This window comes from Tenrec ecaudatus, chromosome 15 (assembly GCF_050624435.1).
Source record: "Tenrec ecaudatus isolate mTenEca1 chromosome 15, mTenEca1.hap1, whole genome shotgun sequence".
Lineage (NCBI taxonomy): Eukaryota > Metazoa > Chordata > Mammalia > Afrosoricida > Tenrecidae > Tenrec > Tenrec ecaudatus.
The window spans coordinates 75598493-75612916 of record NC_134544.1 but is presented as its reverse complement, the minus strand read 5'-3'; positions in this window follow the sequence as shown (position 1 = coordinate 75612916).

Here is a 14424-nt window from a genome sequence, read left to right as displayed (position 1 = left end):
TCTACATTCCTGGCAGGAGGAATCTCAAAGGAGCTCCTTTGGCCCATTTCAGAAAGTCACACCTTGTCCATATAAACTTTAATATACCAATCATTGTGTTCATTGGGTTGATGTCTGATCCATTTTACGAATTCTCTAAACATGTTGCTGAAAACCAGTAATAACATCCTTGGGATCCTTTCTTCAAACTGGCTACATCTTCCCATCAATCATTTTAGCAGTGTCTCTGTTAAGATATATCCAAAGCATCTCTCAAGTCCCTTCGTTCTATGAACTCTGCCACCAAATTAGTGAAGAATAAGCCAGGCAGGAGATACTTGCTGACAGACGTGGAAATTAGCAACAACGGCAACAGGCAATATGTCACAAGAAGGTTGAATTATCTTGAATGAGTTTAGGAATTTTCTCTGGTGTAGTGGAGATTTCCAATACTTTAGACAAGCTGAAGAGTCACCTTGTTAATTAACAGCTTTGTTTTAAAGTCTTGTAAGAACCCCGCTGTTTAAAGGTCTTTCAGAATGCTTGCCTGAAAAGAAAAACGCTTGGAGGTCCTGAATTCTTCCCTAGAACAATATGTCCTTAGGAAGGTCAATCCAGCTGCTTGTTTGATCTCTGCTTTCCGAGAACTGAGATCCAGCTATAGGCACTGCTCCCAGAAGAGGATTTGAGGTGTCCGGGTGGTAAGGAACAGACATCTCCTTCACACGTGTGCAGCAATGACATCAGGTCCTCCTTTGGGCATCTCCATTCCATTCCATTCCTCAGCAGGCTGCACAACACTCTAAATAAAGAATGCTACAAAATTGCAACTGACACACGAGGTTGTGTCCTCAATCGCAATTCATTCATTTGCATGGGGAAGACATCTTTGAAATCATTTCTTGAGGTAGTTCATCTGCCTGGATTAGTGAAACATTCTGTTGTGTGACCGTGGCTTTATATACGGATCAATCTGTTCTAATATCTTCTCTAGAAACAAGATAATTCACATCCAGAAAACCTGAAACACAAGTGAGTGTTGGTTTTCTTTCTGGTGGACATTTCCAGAGAAGAGTGTCTTAGGGATTCAGAGACAAGTCTAGTGATACTCCACTTGAACTGCAACTGTCCTTTTTCCTTTAGGTCAATCGCTGGTGCAGTTATAGGGATGGCCCCATCCCCATCCCAACACCCAACTTACTGCTGTTGAATCAATTCAGACTCATAGAAACTGTACAGGATAAAACATCATTGCTCCTTTGTATTTCTGAGACTGTAAAACCTTCCATGAACAGAAAGCTACATCTTTCTCCTGAGGATTAGATGGTGTTCTTGAACTTCAGAACTTGCAATTAATAGTCTATTGTGTAATTCACACCATTGGATCTCCTAGGTATGGGGTGGTGGTGTAGTTTTGGCCTTTTTAAAGACGGTTCTATTTCATTTTTTAAAGTCGATAAGTAATTTCTTTTAAACTTTGTTCAGTAATTTCCTTGTCCTTGAAGAGAGATGCTGGGACCTTGTTCAGAAGTTACTTATAATGATAACTGCATTATAATTATAGATTGCTTAGAGTGTGTTATTTTCACAAAGTTGAGTCTTCCTCTTCATGAACATGGTCCAGTATTCTAATTATTTGCTTTTCTTTTGGTACCTTGTAGTAGTGTTTTTCTTAAAGGCTTCTCTCTACAAGACTTGTTTTTCTGCTTAGGTTTATTCTATTTTTTCTTATCTTTTAGGGGGCTATTGTAAGTGGCATTATTTTCTGATTTCCTTTTTAGAACTTTCAATAATTTTATTCTAGTGCTTTTGGATTTTCTGTGATTAGAGTTATCATCAGCAATTACAGAGTTTAACTTCTTTGTTGCCATTTTGGATGCAGTTGGTTTACATTTGTTGATTGATAGCTATTGTTAACAGTTTGTGTTAGTCAGGGTTGGCTATAGAAACAAATTCATAGACACTCAAAGCTGTTTAAGAAAAACCTTTATATAAAAGAGCAATTGTATGGGGGTATAGCTCAGTGGTAGAGCATTTGACTGCAAAAGAGCAATTGTATATTGAGAAAACATCCCAGCCAAGTACAGATCAAATCCATAAGTCCTATATTAACCCATATGTCCAATGCCAATCTATAAATTCCTCTTCAGACTCATGCAGCACATGCAATGGCCCTGATTACAGGAAGATCAATAGGCCAGTAGGTGGAAAGACTTGTCGATCCAGTGGCAATGGAAGCATCTGAATGCTGGCAGTGGTGTCTACAGGCTCTTCCAGCTGCAGCACTCTAGTGTATCTTCATGTGTCTTATAAGCAGGAATGCCTCATAGGAAGTGTGGGTGAAAGGTCAGCCCCCCCCAACTAATCATGGGTTTTATAGGTACAATTGTACAGGTGAGGTATATAAAGATTATAATAAAGTCATAGAGAATAAGGAGAGATTGAAATAATGGAGTCAGACACATTTCATGGTAGTATGCTCATCTCAGCCCCAATTGGTGGCCCAAGTGGAGATGGGAGACAGGAGGGCAGGAAGTAGGGGGAGGGGGAGGAGGAAAAGGGGAAAGGAAATATTGGAGTGGCGAGACAGGGAGAGTGAGGGGAGAGAGCTTTTTACTGCTAACCCAGGTTTATATATCTTTTTTTTTGAGGGGGGCATGCAAGGCCCCTAATTATAGGTAAAGGCATGCATTACAGGACAGGGTTGTGCTTTAGGTAATACAGTATTGGGAGGGGGTGGCCTAGGGGTACATACCTAAAGGAAAAGAGAGATTAAGGGTATACATATGACAGGATGGGCTGATTGTAGATTCAGGATGGCAGCCTAACTTTGGATGTCACCTAGCAGATTTGACCTGTTCTCTGGCTCTCCGTGGAAACCATTATCATTAGGGTGCGAATCCCACCCACAGTGTATCAGAGACCTTCAGGGAGTATATCTCTAGAAGCATCTGACCTCCCACCATGTGCTGGAAAATAGCCTCAGTATGTAGCACATCTTTGGGGGAGACAAAGCTCGGGAAGTTTTTTGTATCCAGAAGGGAGTACGTGTGTATCCCACCTCCAGCAAGCTATTTATTTCCATACTGTTACCAAATGAGGTTATCAAGCTGCGACCTGATTGACAGGCTAAATTCTACCCCTTCACTTTTAACATACTCAAGTGGACAGCAGATTATGCAACCACCACAGAGTTTCAGCACAATATGAAATAAGATTGGTATTTAATGATATCCTTATTTGATTCCAATTTGAAAGGTGAATGCGTGCACTTCCTCTCCATTGAGTGCAATGTCTGTCATTGGCCTCGTAGTTTGCTATTTTAAGTCCTATCAAATCAGTTTGGACCCACACCAACACTAGAGAAAACAGAATGAAGCATAGGTCTTGCTTCATCCTCACAGTTGTGATGCATGAGGCCTTTGGAGCAGTTACTGTGCCAATCTATCATATTAAAGGTCAGCTTTTTAAAATGACCTTATGCTTTATAAAGCATTATGTTCTTATCCAATTCTCATTCTCCTAACAAATATCCAAAGCACTTGGGATGAAGAAATCACCGCCTCACTTCTTTCTATTAAGCATCAGAAGTATACATCACCCAATGTATAATTATTTGTTCTTCTGGTGGTCCATCCTACCATCAAATTATTCCCCAGTACAATAATTCAAGTACATCATTTGATCTCTGATCTTTTTCATTCATTGTCCTCGTTTCACATGCACATGAGACAATTGAAAACCTCAGAGTTTGGCCAGGTACATCTGAAACCTCAAAGAGACATCCTTGCTCTTCACCTTTAAAGAGGTTTGTGCAGCAGGTTTGCTCAATGAAATGCACCACTTGATTGACTCAAGCTTTCATGAATATTGATTGCAGATCCAAGCAAGATATTTTCAATATTATCTCCATTCATCCTGATTTTTTCCATTGGTTCCATAGTGGAGAGTTTAATTTTCTTAACATTGAATTTTAACCTTGCAGGACTGGATAGGGCAGAGGTGTACACTGGTGCATATGGAAGCTGGAGGCACAGGGAATCCAGGGTGGATGATACCTTCAGGACCAGGGGTGTGAAGGGTGATGCTGGGAGAGTAGAGGGTAGAACTGATTACAAGGATCCACATGTGACCTCCTCCCTGGGAGATGGACGGCAGAGAAGGGGGGGAAGGGAGACTCCAGATAGGGCAAGATATGACAAAATAACAATCTATAAATTATCAAGGGCTCATGAGGGAGGGGGGAGAAGAAAGGGAGGGGGAAAAAAGAGGACCTGATGTAAAGGGCTTAAGTGGAGAGCAAATGCTTTGAAAATGATTAGGGCAAAGAATGTACAGATGTGCTTTATACAATTGATGTATGTATATGTATGGATTGTGGTAAGAGTTGTATGAGCCCCTAATAAATTGTACCCCCAAAAAAGAAAGAAAATGATTGGGGCAAAGAATGTACAGATGTGCTTTATACAATTGATGTATGTATATGTATGGATTGTAATAAGAGTTGTATGAGCCCCTAATAAAATATTTTTTAAAAAAAACCCAGTGGGGAGAAAGCTGATGGTGTCTGACTATCAAAGGACATACCATGTGGGGCCTTAAAGGCTTGAAAGTAATCAAGCGACCATCCTACATGAAAGAAACACACATGAAAGAAACACACCAGCCTGTGTGATCAATAGGTGCCAAAGGGATCAGGTATAAGGCATCAAGGCACAAAATATATCATTGTGAATGAGGGGGAGTACAGATTGGGGACCCAAAACCCTTCTTTGGGGACTTGGACATCCCCTTGCAGAAGGGATGCAAGGAGGATAAAAGCCAGTCAGGGTGCAGTGCAACAACAATGAAACATAAAACTCTCCTCTAGTTCTTAAATGCTTCCCCACCCACCCCCACTATCATGATCCCAATTCTACCTTACAAATCTGGCTAGACCAGAGGATGTACACTGGTACAGATAGGAACTGTAACACAGGGAATCCAAGACAGATTGTCTCTTTAGGACCAGTGCTGAGAGTGGAGATACCGGGAGGGTGGATGGAAGGTGGGGTAGAAAGGGGGTACTGATTACAAGGATCTTCATATAACCTTCTCTTTGGGGGATGGATAAGAGAAAAGTGGGTGAAGGCAGATGTTGGACAGTGTAAGATATGACAAAACAATAATTTATAAATTATCAAGGGTTCATGAGGGAGGGAAGTAGAAAGGGTGGTGAAAATGAGCTGATATCAAGGGCTAAAGTAGAAAGCAAATGTTTTGAGAATGATTATGGCAACAAGTGTACAAATGGCCTTGACACGATGGATGTATGGAGTGTGATAAGAGTTGTATGAGATTCCAATAAAGTGATTAAAACACACACACACACACCAAAAAACAGATCCAGTAAAATAAGATATGTCTACAAAGAATATTATGAAACAATGCGCCAGAATGTTATTACAGTGAAGGATGACAAGACTATGTCAGCAGAGAACAGTTGCTGGAGTAGAACATTATGCTTGGTAAATAAGAGGGTCAGCGAAAAAGTGGAATACTCTCAATGCAATGGATTGACACAGTAGCTGCAACAATGGGCTCAAACCATAGAAAAATTATGAGGGTAGTGCAGGACTACACAGTGTTTCTTTGTTGTTGTTGCTTTTAAATCATTTTATTAGGGACTCATACAACTCAACACAATCCATACATACATCAATTGTGCAAAGCACATTCGTGCATTCATTGTCCTCATCATTCTCAAAACATTTGCTCTCCAGTTAAGCCCCTGGCATCAGGTCCTCATTTTTACCCCTTCCTCCCTGCTCCCCCTCCCTCATGAACCCTTGATAAATTATAAATTATTATTATTTTTCATATCTTTCCCTGTCCAACGTCTCCCTTCACCCACTTTTCTGTTGTCGGTCCCTGAGGGAAGAGGTCACATGTAGATCCTTGTAATCGGTTTCCCTTTTCCAACCCACCCTCCCGGTATCGCAACTCACATCACTGGTCCTGAAGGGATCATCCACCCTGGATTCCCTGTTATTCTGGTTCCTATCTGTACCAGTGTACATCCTCTGGTCTAGCTAGACTTGCAAGGCAGAATTGGGATCATGATAGTGCTTGGGGGTGGGGGTGGGGGGGGGAAGTAAGCATTTAGGAACTAGAGGAAAGTTGTATTTTTCATCGTTGTTGTGCTGCACCCTGTCTCTAGTGGCCTACAAATGGACTTTGGGTCTCCACTGCACACTCCCCACCTCATTCACTCTGGTAAGAGTTTTTGTTCTGATGATGCCTGATACCCAATCCCCTCAACACCTCATGATGGCATATGCTAAAGTGCTTCTTCTATGTGGGTTTTGTTGCTCCTGAGCTAGATGGCCGTTTCTTTATCTTCAAGTCTTTAAGACTCCAGACGCTATATCTTTTGACAGTCGGGCACCATCGACTTTCTTCACCACAGTTGGTTATGCACCCATTTGTCTTCAGTGATCGTATCATGCAGTTGAACACACAATGATAAATTTTTTTGTTTTTTGATGCCTGATAACTGATCCCTTCGGCACCTCGTGATCACACAAGCTGGTGTACTTCTTCTATGTGGGCTTTGTTGCTTTTGAGCTAGGTGGCCGCTTGTTTACCTTCAAGCTTTTAAAACGCCAGATGCTATCTCTTTTGATAGTCAGGCACCATCAGCTTTCTTCACCACATTTGCTTATTCACCCGCTTAGGCTTCATCGCTTGTGTTGGGAAGGTGAGCATCATAGAATGCAAATTTAATAGAAGAAAGTATTCTTGCATTGAGGGAGTGCTTAAGTAGAGGCCCAATGTCCTTCTGCTACCTAATACTAAACCTATAAATATATGCACATAGATCTATTTCCCCATCCTCATATATAAATATATTTGCATATATACATGTCTTTATCTAGACCTCTATAAATGCCCTTTGCTTCCAAGCTCTTTCCTCTATTTCCCTTGACTTTCCTCCTGTGTCACCACCATGCTCAGTCCCCACAAGGGTTTCAGCAATTCCTCTTTGTTACATTACCCTTGATCATGCCCTACCAGGACTCCCACACCCTCTTCACCACCAATTTGTATCACTTTTTTCCTTGTGCCTGGGTTTGTTAACACCACTTCCTTAACCCCCCGCCACTTTCCCCTCTCCCATGTCCCCCCTGGAACTGTCAGTCCCATTGTTTTCTCCTCCAAATTGTTCATACAGCCTATCTTATTTAGACAGACCTGTGGAGATAATAACATGCACAAAAACAAGACAGAACAAAACCAAGCAACAATGTACAACAAAACAACAACAACAAACCAATGACAAAAACAAAACATGACAAGAAAGAAAAGCTTGTAGTTAGTTCAAGAATCATTTGTTGACCTTTCAGAGTGTTTTCCAGTCCAGTCTGTTGGGACACCATGCTCTGACCCCAAAGTCCACCTTCAGCTTTACCTGGGGACCTCGCTGCTCCATTCCCTTGCTGTTCTGTTGCACCACCTTAGTGTTTTGCCTCGGTGTGGCAGGAATAGATCAGGTACAATTCCCACACTGTGCCTCTGGGGTTGTCCCCTGTAGGGCTATGGGTCAGTGAGGGTCGTCATGTCTAATGGTGGGGTTGGCTATTTGAGCCTCTCTGGACTCGCTGCTCTAATTGGGATCATCATCCTCAAGGCCTTGTGGGCCAGGATATGCTCCACTCTCTCCTCCTCCCCCTTCTTCAGCACTTGTGTGCTCTGATCAGATATTTCCCTCTCCCAAAGCTGCAGATTCAATGCCATCTTTTGAAATAAATTCTTCTGGGGTGAGGGGCAGGTGTCCACTTACTATATGAGATTGGAGCCGGCACCCCCAGACCTCTCCACTGGTTCCCTACTCCTCGCCAGCATGTTGCATTCACATCTTGGAGCATTGGGTTGAAGTCTGATCCTTCTTTCCCGACAGTGTTTCCTTGTGTTGTGCATGGGGTTGCTTTAAGTCAGAAACTTATTCAATGGTACCTAAGAACAACAAGAAACCCAAAGAGACCTACACAAGTGGAATAATAGCCCTCATGGATAAGAAAAGTCAATATCATATAAATATAAATGTCACTGAAAACAATTTTAATCACACCAAAATAATTGCGAAGTAGCAACTTTATGCTATATAGAAATGTTAAAAGTAAATATCAAGTTCATACGAACAGGGAAGATATACACGATAAGCAATGAACTGCAAAAACAAGAAGAATGAAGTAAGAGACTTTCCACTACCAACCTCAAAAAACATTAAACAGCCACAGTAGTTAAAACTGCCTGGCACTTTGGAAAAGTATAGAAAACCCTTCAACACAGGACTTAAAAGATATTGAATGGGAAAGAATCTTATGCTTCAACCAATGGTGATTGCAAATTGGATCTCCATCTGTAGAAGAGTAAAACAAGATCCATGCCTCATCCCATGACAAAAGCTAGCGGAAGATTGATGGGGAAAAAACCACAAAACTAAACATAGTGGGTGGAAGGAAGAATTAAAGAACTAAAGGAATGGTGTATGTTTCATAGGTGCTGCACTGCACGCTGCCTGGTCCGTCCCTCCCTTGTGGCCTTTCTGTGAGATGTCTAAGTGTCTACAGATAGGCTTTGGGTCTACACTCTGACCCCCCTCACTTGCATCGATATGCTTGTTTGTTTTAGGTTTTAAAATGCCTGATACCTGATCCTGTCAACACTTCATGATCACACAGGCTGGTGTATTTCTTTCATGTGGACTTTTTTGCTTCCTAGCTAGATAGCTGCTAGTTTATCTGCAAGCCTCTAAGATCCCAGATGTTTTATCTTTAATAGCTGGGCACCCACTGCTTCATTCATTTGCTTATGCACTCATTTTGTCTTCACCGATTGTGTCCGGAAGGTGAGCATCACTGAATGCCATATTATTAGAACAAAGTGTTCTTTCGTTGAGGGGGGTGATTGAGTAGAGGCCCAATGTTTGTCTGCTACCTCAATACTTAACATATAAGTATATGTATACATAAGTATATGTACATATGTCTATGTCCCTATCATTATATAAAAATATATTTACATCTATATAACTCTATAAATTTATAACTGTATTTATAAATCTATAAAAGTACTTTCCCTCCCAGTTCATTCCTCTAGCTTTTTTTATTGTAATTTTCTTGCAAGTTTCTATTCTTAGATGATAAGAAAAAATATTTTTAAATAGATGGATATAATGGCATGCTAATGTTTTTATGCTCTTAATAAATTAACAATGAATACTTGATGGAAAGGTGAATATAACTTTGTTACTCCCATGCATATCAATCACCTTGATAGAGACATCTGGAGAATACTAAAAACTGGTAACATATAAGCAAGTAGTTTTTAGTATTAATAAGGATGGCCAGTATTAACACATGGATATTAATAAACTGGCTTTCCCAAAATACAGGTCTGTACATGGCATTATGAATAAGTTTTGATCAATAAGACTGGGGAAGAGCTCAAGTAATCTGTACCTTTGAAAATCTTTGTAATTAATAAGGTTTCATGGCTAGTAAGGAATTATTGCTTTAGAGCAGTGGTTCTCAACTTCCTAATGCTGTGACCTTTTAATACTGCCCCTCATGCTGTGGTGACCCCAACCATAAAATTATTATCATTTTAAGCATGTTATTGGGGACCTGTACAACCCTTATCAGAATACATACATACACCCACTGTGTCAAGCACATTTGTACATTTGTTGCGATGATCATTCTCAAATATTAGCTTTCTACTTGAGCCCTTGATATCAGCTTCTCATTTTTCCCTCTCCTTCCCCACTTCCCCTCGCTCATGAACCCTTATTTATAAATTATTATTCTTTTGTTATATCTTACACTGTCTGATGTCTCCCTTCACCCACTTTTCTGTTGTCCATCCCCCAGGGAGGAAGTAATATGTAACTCCTCATAATCGGTACCCCCTTTCTACCCCACCTGCCGTCCACCCTCCTGGTATCACCACTTTCAGCACTGGTCCTGAAGAGATCATCTGTCGTGGGTTCCCTGTGTTTCCAGTTCCTATCTGTATCAGTGTATATCCTCTGGTCTAACCATATTTGTAAGGTAGAACTGGGATCATGATAGTGGGGGTGGGAGGGGAGGGAGCACTTAAGAACTAGAGGAAAGTTGTATGTTTCATCGTTGCTGCACTGCACCCTGACTGGCTGCTCTCCTCCCTGAGACCCTTCTATAAGGAGGTGTCCAGTTGCCTAGATGGGCATTGGGTTTCCACTCTGCACTCACCCTCATTTAAAATGATATGATTTTTGTTCTTTTTGCCTGATACCTGATCACGTTCACACCTCGTGGTCACAAAGGCTGGTATGCTTTCTCCATGTGGGCTTTGTTTTTTTCTGAGTTAGATGGACACTTGTTTATCTTCAAGCCTTTAAGACCCCAGATGCTATATCTTTTGCCAGGCGGGCATCCTCAGCTTTCTTCATCACATTTGCCTATGGACACATTTGTCTTCAGTGATTGTGGTGGGTAGGTATGCATCATGGAATGCCAATTTAATAGAACAAAGTGTTCTTCCATTGAGTAAGTACTTGAGTGGAGGTCCAATGTCCATTTGCTGCTTTAATACTAAACCTATAAATATTCCCCTCCCCCCACTATCATGACCCCAGTTCTGCATTACAAATCTGGCTGTATCAGAGCATGTACACTGGTACAGATGTCTGTACCAGTTTTCCCTAAGAGGTCTGGACACATGGAATCCAGGACAGATAAGCTCCCCAGGAAGAATAATGGGAGTAGCGATACCATGAGGGTAGGGGGAAGGCAGGGGGAGAAAGGGGAAACTGATCACAATGATCGACATATAACACCTCCCACCCAGGGTGAAAAGCAACAGAAACATGGGTTAAGGGAGGCAGCATAAAATAATAATAATCTATAATGTATCAATAGTTCTGAGGGTGGGAAGGTGGGGGGAGGGAGGGCAAAAATGAGGAGCTGATGCCAAGGGTCAGAGTAGAAAGAAAATGTTTTGAAAAGGATGATGGTGACACATATACAGATGTTCTTGACACAATGTTTGGATGGATTGTTATAAGAGCTGTAAGAGCCCCCGATAGCATGATTTTTAAAAAAACCAAACATCAATCCAGAGCTACAAAGATCATCAGTGGGAACATAGGTACAAACTTAAGGGCCCAGTTGCAAGGCATGCACATATTATCAAATATTTTAGAGGAAACACACACAATGGAAGACAAAATAAATGGTTAGTCTTACTTACAATAAGACCCATATGTGCATCAAAACATTCAATAAGAGAACAAAATGTTTTCCACAGACTAGAAAACAATCCTAAGCAAGGACACAATGGCCAACTTAAATCTAAAATCTAGAGAATGCTGTAATACCACAATAAAAAACAAATAACTCAATTATAAAGGCAGCAAAACCCATAGTTAATTAAAAGAGACATTCAAATAGCAAAAGACATGAAAACAATATTCACAAACATTAGTCATAAAGGAGATGCAGATTTTTTAAAAAAGTGATATCATGTCACACTGACAATGATAGCCCAATTAAAAAGAAAACCCAAAAAACCCTACTGGAGACGAAGCAGGGAGATTGGGACTTTCACCCACTGGACTGATGGTTCTGTCCAATGGCTCTGCAAACCTATCTGGTAATGCTACAAGCAAATATTACACACTACAAATAAATGGGATAAGAAATTGCATACCATCCATCAACAAGTTTTGTGGGTTTATATCCTAAAAAAGTAAAATCGCATATCGCAGACAGACCTATGCACTTCCATGCTCATCAGAGCACTGTTCACAGTATCAAGAAATTGGAATAATCCCAAAGACTCTCTTTAGAAGATTGGATAAAGAAACTTTGGTACATACACACAATGGAATACTACACATGTCTAAAACTGCTGGAGAAAACACAAAGCACATTATGACTTAGACCTGTAGAAAATTTTAATGAGTGAAACTGGACAATCACAAAAGAACAAATGTTGTATCAGACCACTGTCAGCATAAACAGCAACAGAACCTGACAACTCTGCTAAGATCATGTAAACATTTAATACGACATCCCAGGCAATGTTGTAACATGATTCTCTAACTATGTACTAGGTATCGCTCTCTCATTTGTTCATCTAAAATTTTAAAAGACTAAGCAAAACAAAATAAGAAAACAACAACAAACATTTCTGTAGTGGAGGATCCACCTCAGTTGGGATATGTTGTCATCTAGCAGGAAATGGAAAGGGGCAAATAGCTTCTGACAGCATCCCAGGATTACTTCAATGTACTAGAATCTCCGAACTACTCTGTTGAACTTAAAGCTGAAACTTGCTGTTGTGGGAGGCACAGATGACTGATATCCCGAAGTCTTGGGCTTCAGGGTATGATCCAAGATTTTCAAATGGAAAAGCCAAGATCAGAGGAGGGAATGGTATTAGAGGTTCAATTCAGTGGCTATCAGTGTTGAAGTTCTCTTGGTTGTGGACAGCAGAGACTCCAAGCTTCTAGTGAAGTTCTGTTGTTTTTCTTCCTCTCTTGGCTTTGAGGTCACCAGGAAAAAACAGATGCTTACAGATGTTTGTTCCGCACTTGTTTTTTTCCGCATTCCCAGGTACATTCCAGGTTTATTATATTTGATGACTGTAAGTTTTGTGTGGAGCTTTGCTAAAGGGAGGGGTGATTAATCTGACCCTCTGACTTCATCATTCTTAAGGAAACATTGTGAACGAGGTCTGAGGTGTTGCCTTACAAACATCCATGTTTATACCCCAGTGGCAATATAGGCCCAGAAGAAATTCCTGACCCTCTGCCAGGATAGATCTTCTTTTTTACCTCATCCATTTCCCCCTCAGTTACTGTAGTTTACCACATGTGACCATAACTTATTGTTTGGAACCTTTAGCTTGTACATCTAGGCATTGATATCTTTTTTTTTTTTTTGCATTGATATCTTATGGACAAGAGGGTCTATTTTCCGGGGAAAAAGGTATATGGTATCCTCTGTTCCCCTTGGTGTCTATGTGGTTTAACCAATATAGTATACTGGCATGATAAGAAATTATATTTTCCCAACTATTATTTGACAGCTAGTTCCCCTGGGACATTCATATCTGCCGCTCAGGTATATTTACAATAAAAGACACGCACAATGGCATGTTACTCTGCTAATGACATCCAGCCTAGCCCAGTCCTTCAGCTACAGGAGAGAATACAGCCTCAACAGCCGTAGGATGCCCAGCTCCCCCAATTCACCGGAAAGGCGTGATTCTGCATAAGTCCCACTGGAACTGCTGATCTGAGTGAGCTTCGCTTGTTGCAGTATTAAAAAGGAAAAGAAAATGTGGTGAACAAGAGAGAGAAACAATGTGTGATGCTTTCCTCATCAGGATGTCTTTGCGTTTGCATGTTTCCAGTGCAGCTGGTGGGCTCTGGGAGACTTGAGGCAGACTAGGGCACCCCTGGATTCTCCTGCCCAACTTGTGGATTGGCCACCAGCGGTTAGGACACGGATTTCACTGCCAGTTCCCTGTAGGGGCTTAAGTGAGTAACAATTGCTGGTCCTTATGGTGATTCCCTAGCCTACATATACACTGGGAGTAGCTGATTGACAGTCAGAAGTAATGCCAAGAACATACTGCATCTTCAAATGGACAGCCTCAATGTTGGTAACACAACCTTCTATTCCAATAATGGAGACAGGGTAAAGTAAATCTGTAAGCGTCTGGACAGAAACCTCCCTACAGGAAGGTTTGGACTTCAGGGATTGCTGAGGGCTCTCAGCCAGGACTCAGTTCTGGCAGACAGGCTGGAGGGGGGTTAAGAGCTGGCTGCCTGTCAGTGTCTCCATCTTACAGTTTCCCTTGGAGCTTCTCTCGATGTGAGGGTTTGTATCAACCACTGAATTAGAAACTTTGCATTGTAAGGGGAGGAAACAGTCTCCTATTTCCAAAGAGCAGAAGGACACATATGGAGTCAGATACACACAGAGGGCACAAGGAAAACATGGGGGATCTTTCAACCATGATGCAAATCTGTCCCCAGTAAGGGTATTGGGAGGCAAGGGCAGCTGGAATTTCCTAGAAGTTAGCTCAGTCCAGGATGAACCAGCAAGCACATCTCAGTGTCCTCAAGCCATAGTTGGGCATCGGAGCTGTCTTGTGTATTTCAAAAACTCTTGTATCTTAATCCCCTTAACATGTACAGACACTGACAGGGAATCAGGACCAAAGAGGCGATGGGTTTCGGAGGACACATTTGAGGGCCTGGAGCATTGTGCTACCTTGTGTAGAGTGAGGAGAGGTGCTTTCACTGAGCAAACCTCATCTACTGTTTGCCTTGTGCCGTGGATTGCATTGGCCCCACCCCCTCACAAATGTTTACAAATGACACGTGTCAGATTTCATAGGAGCATATTA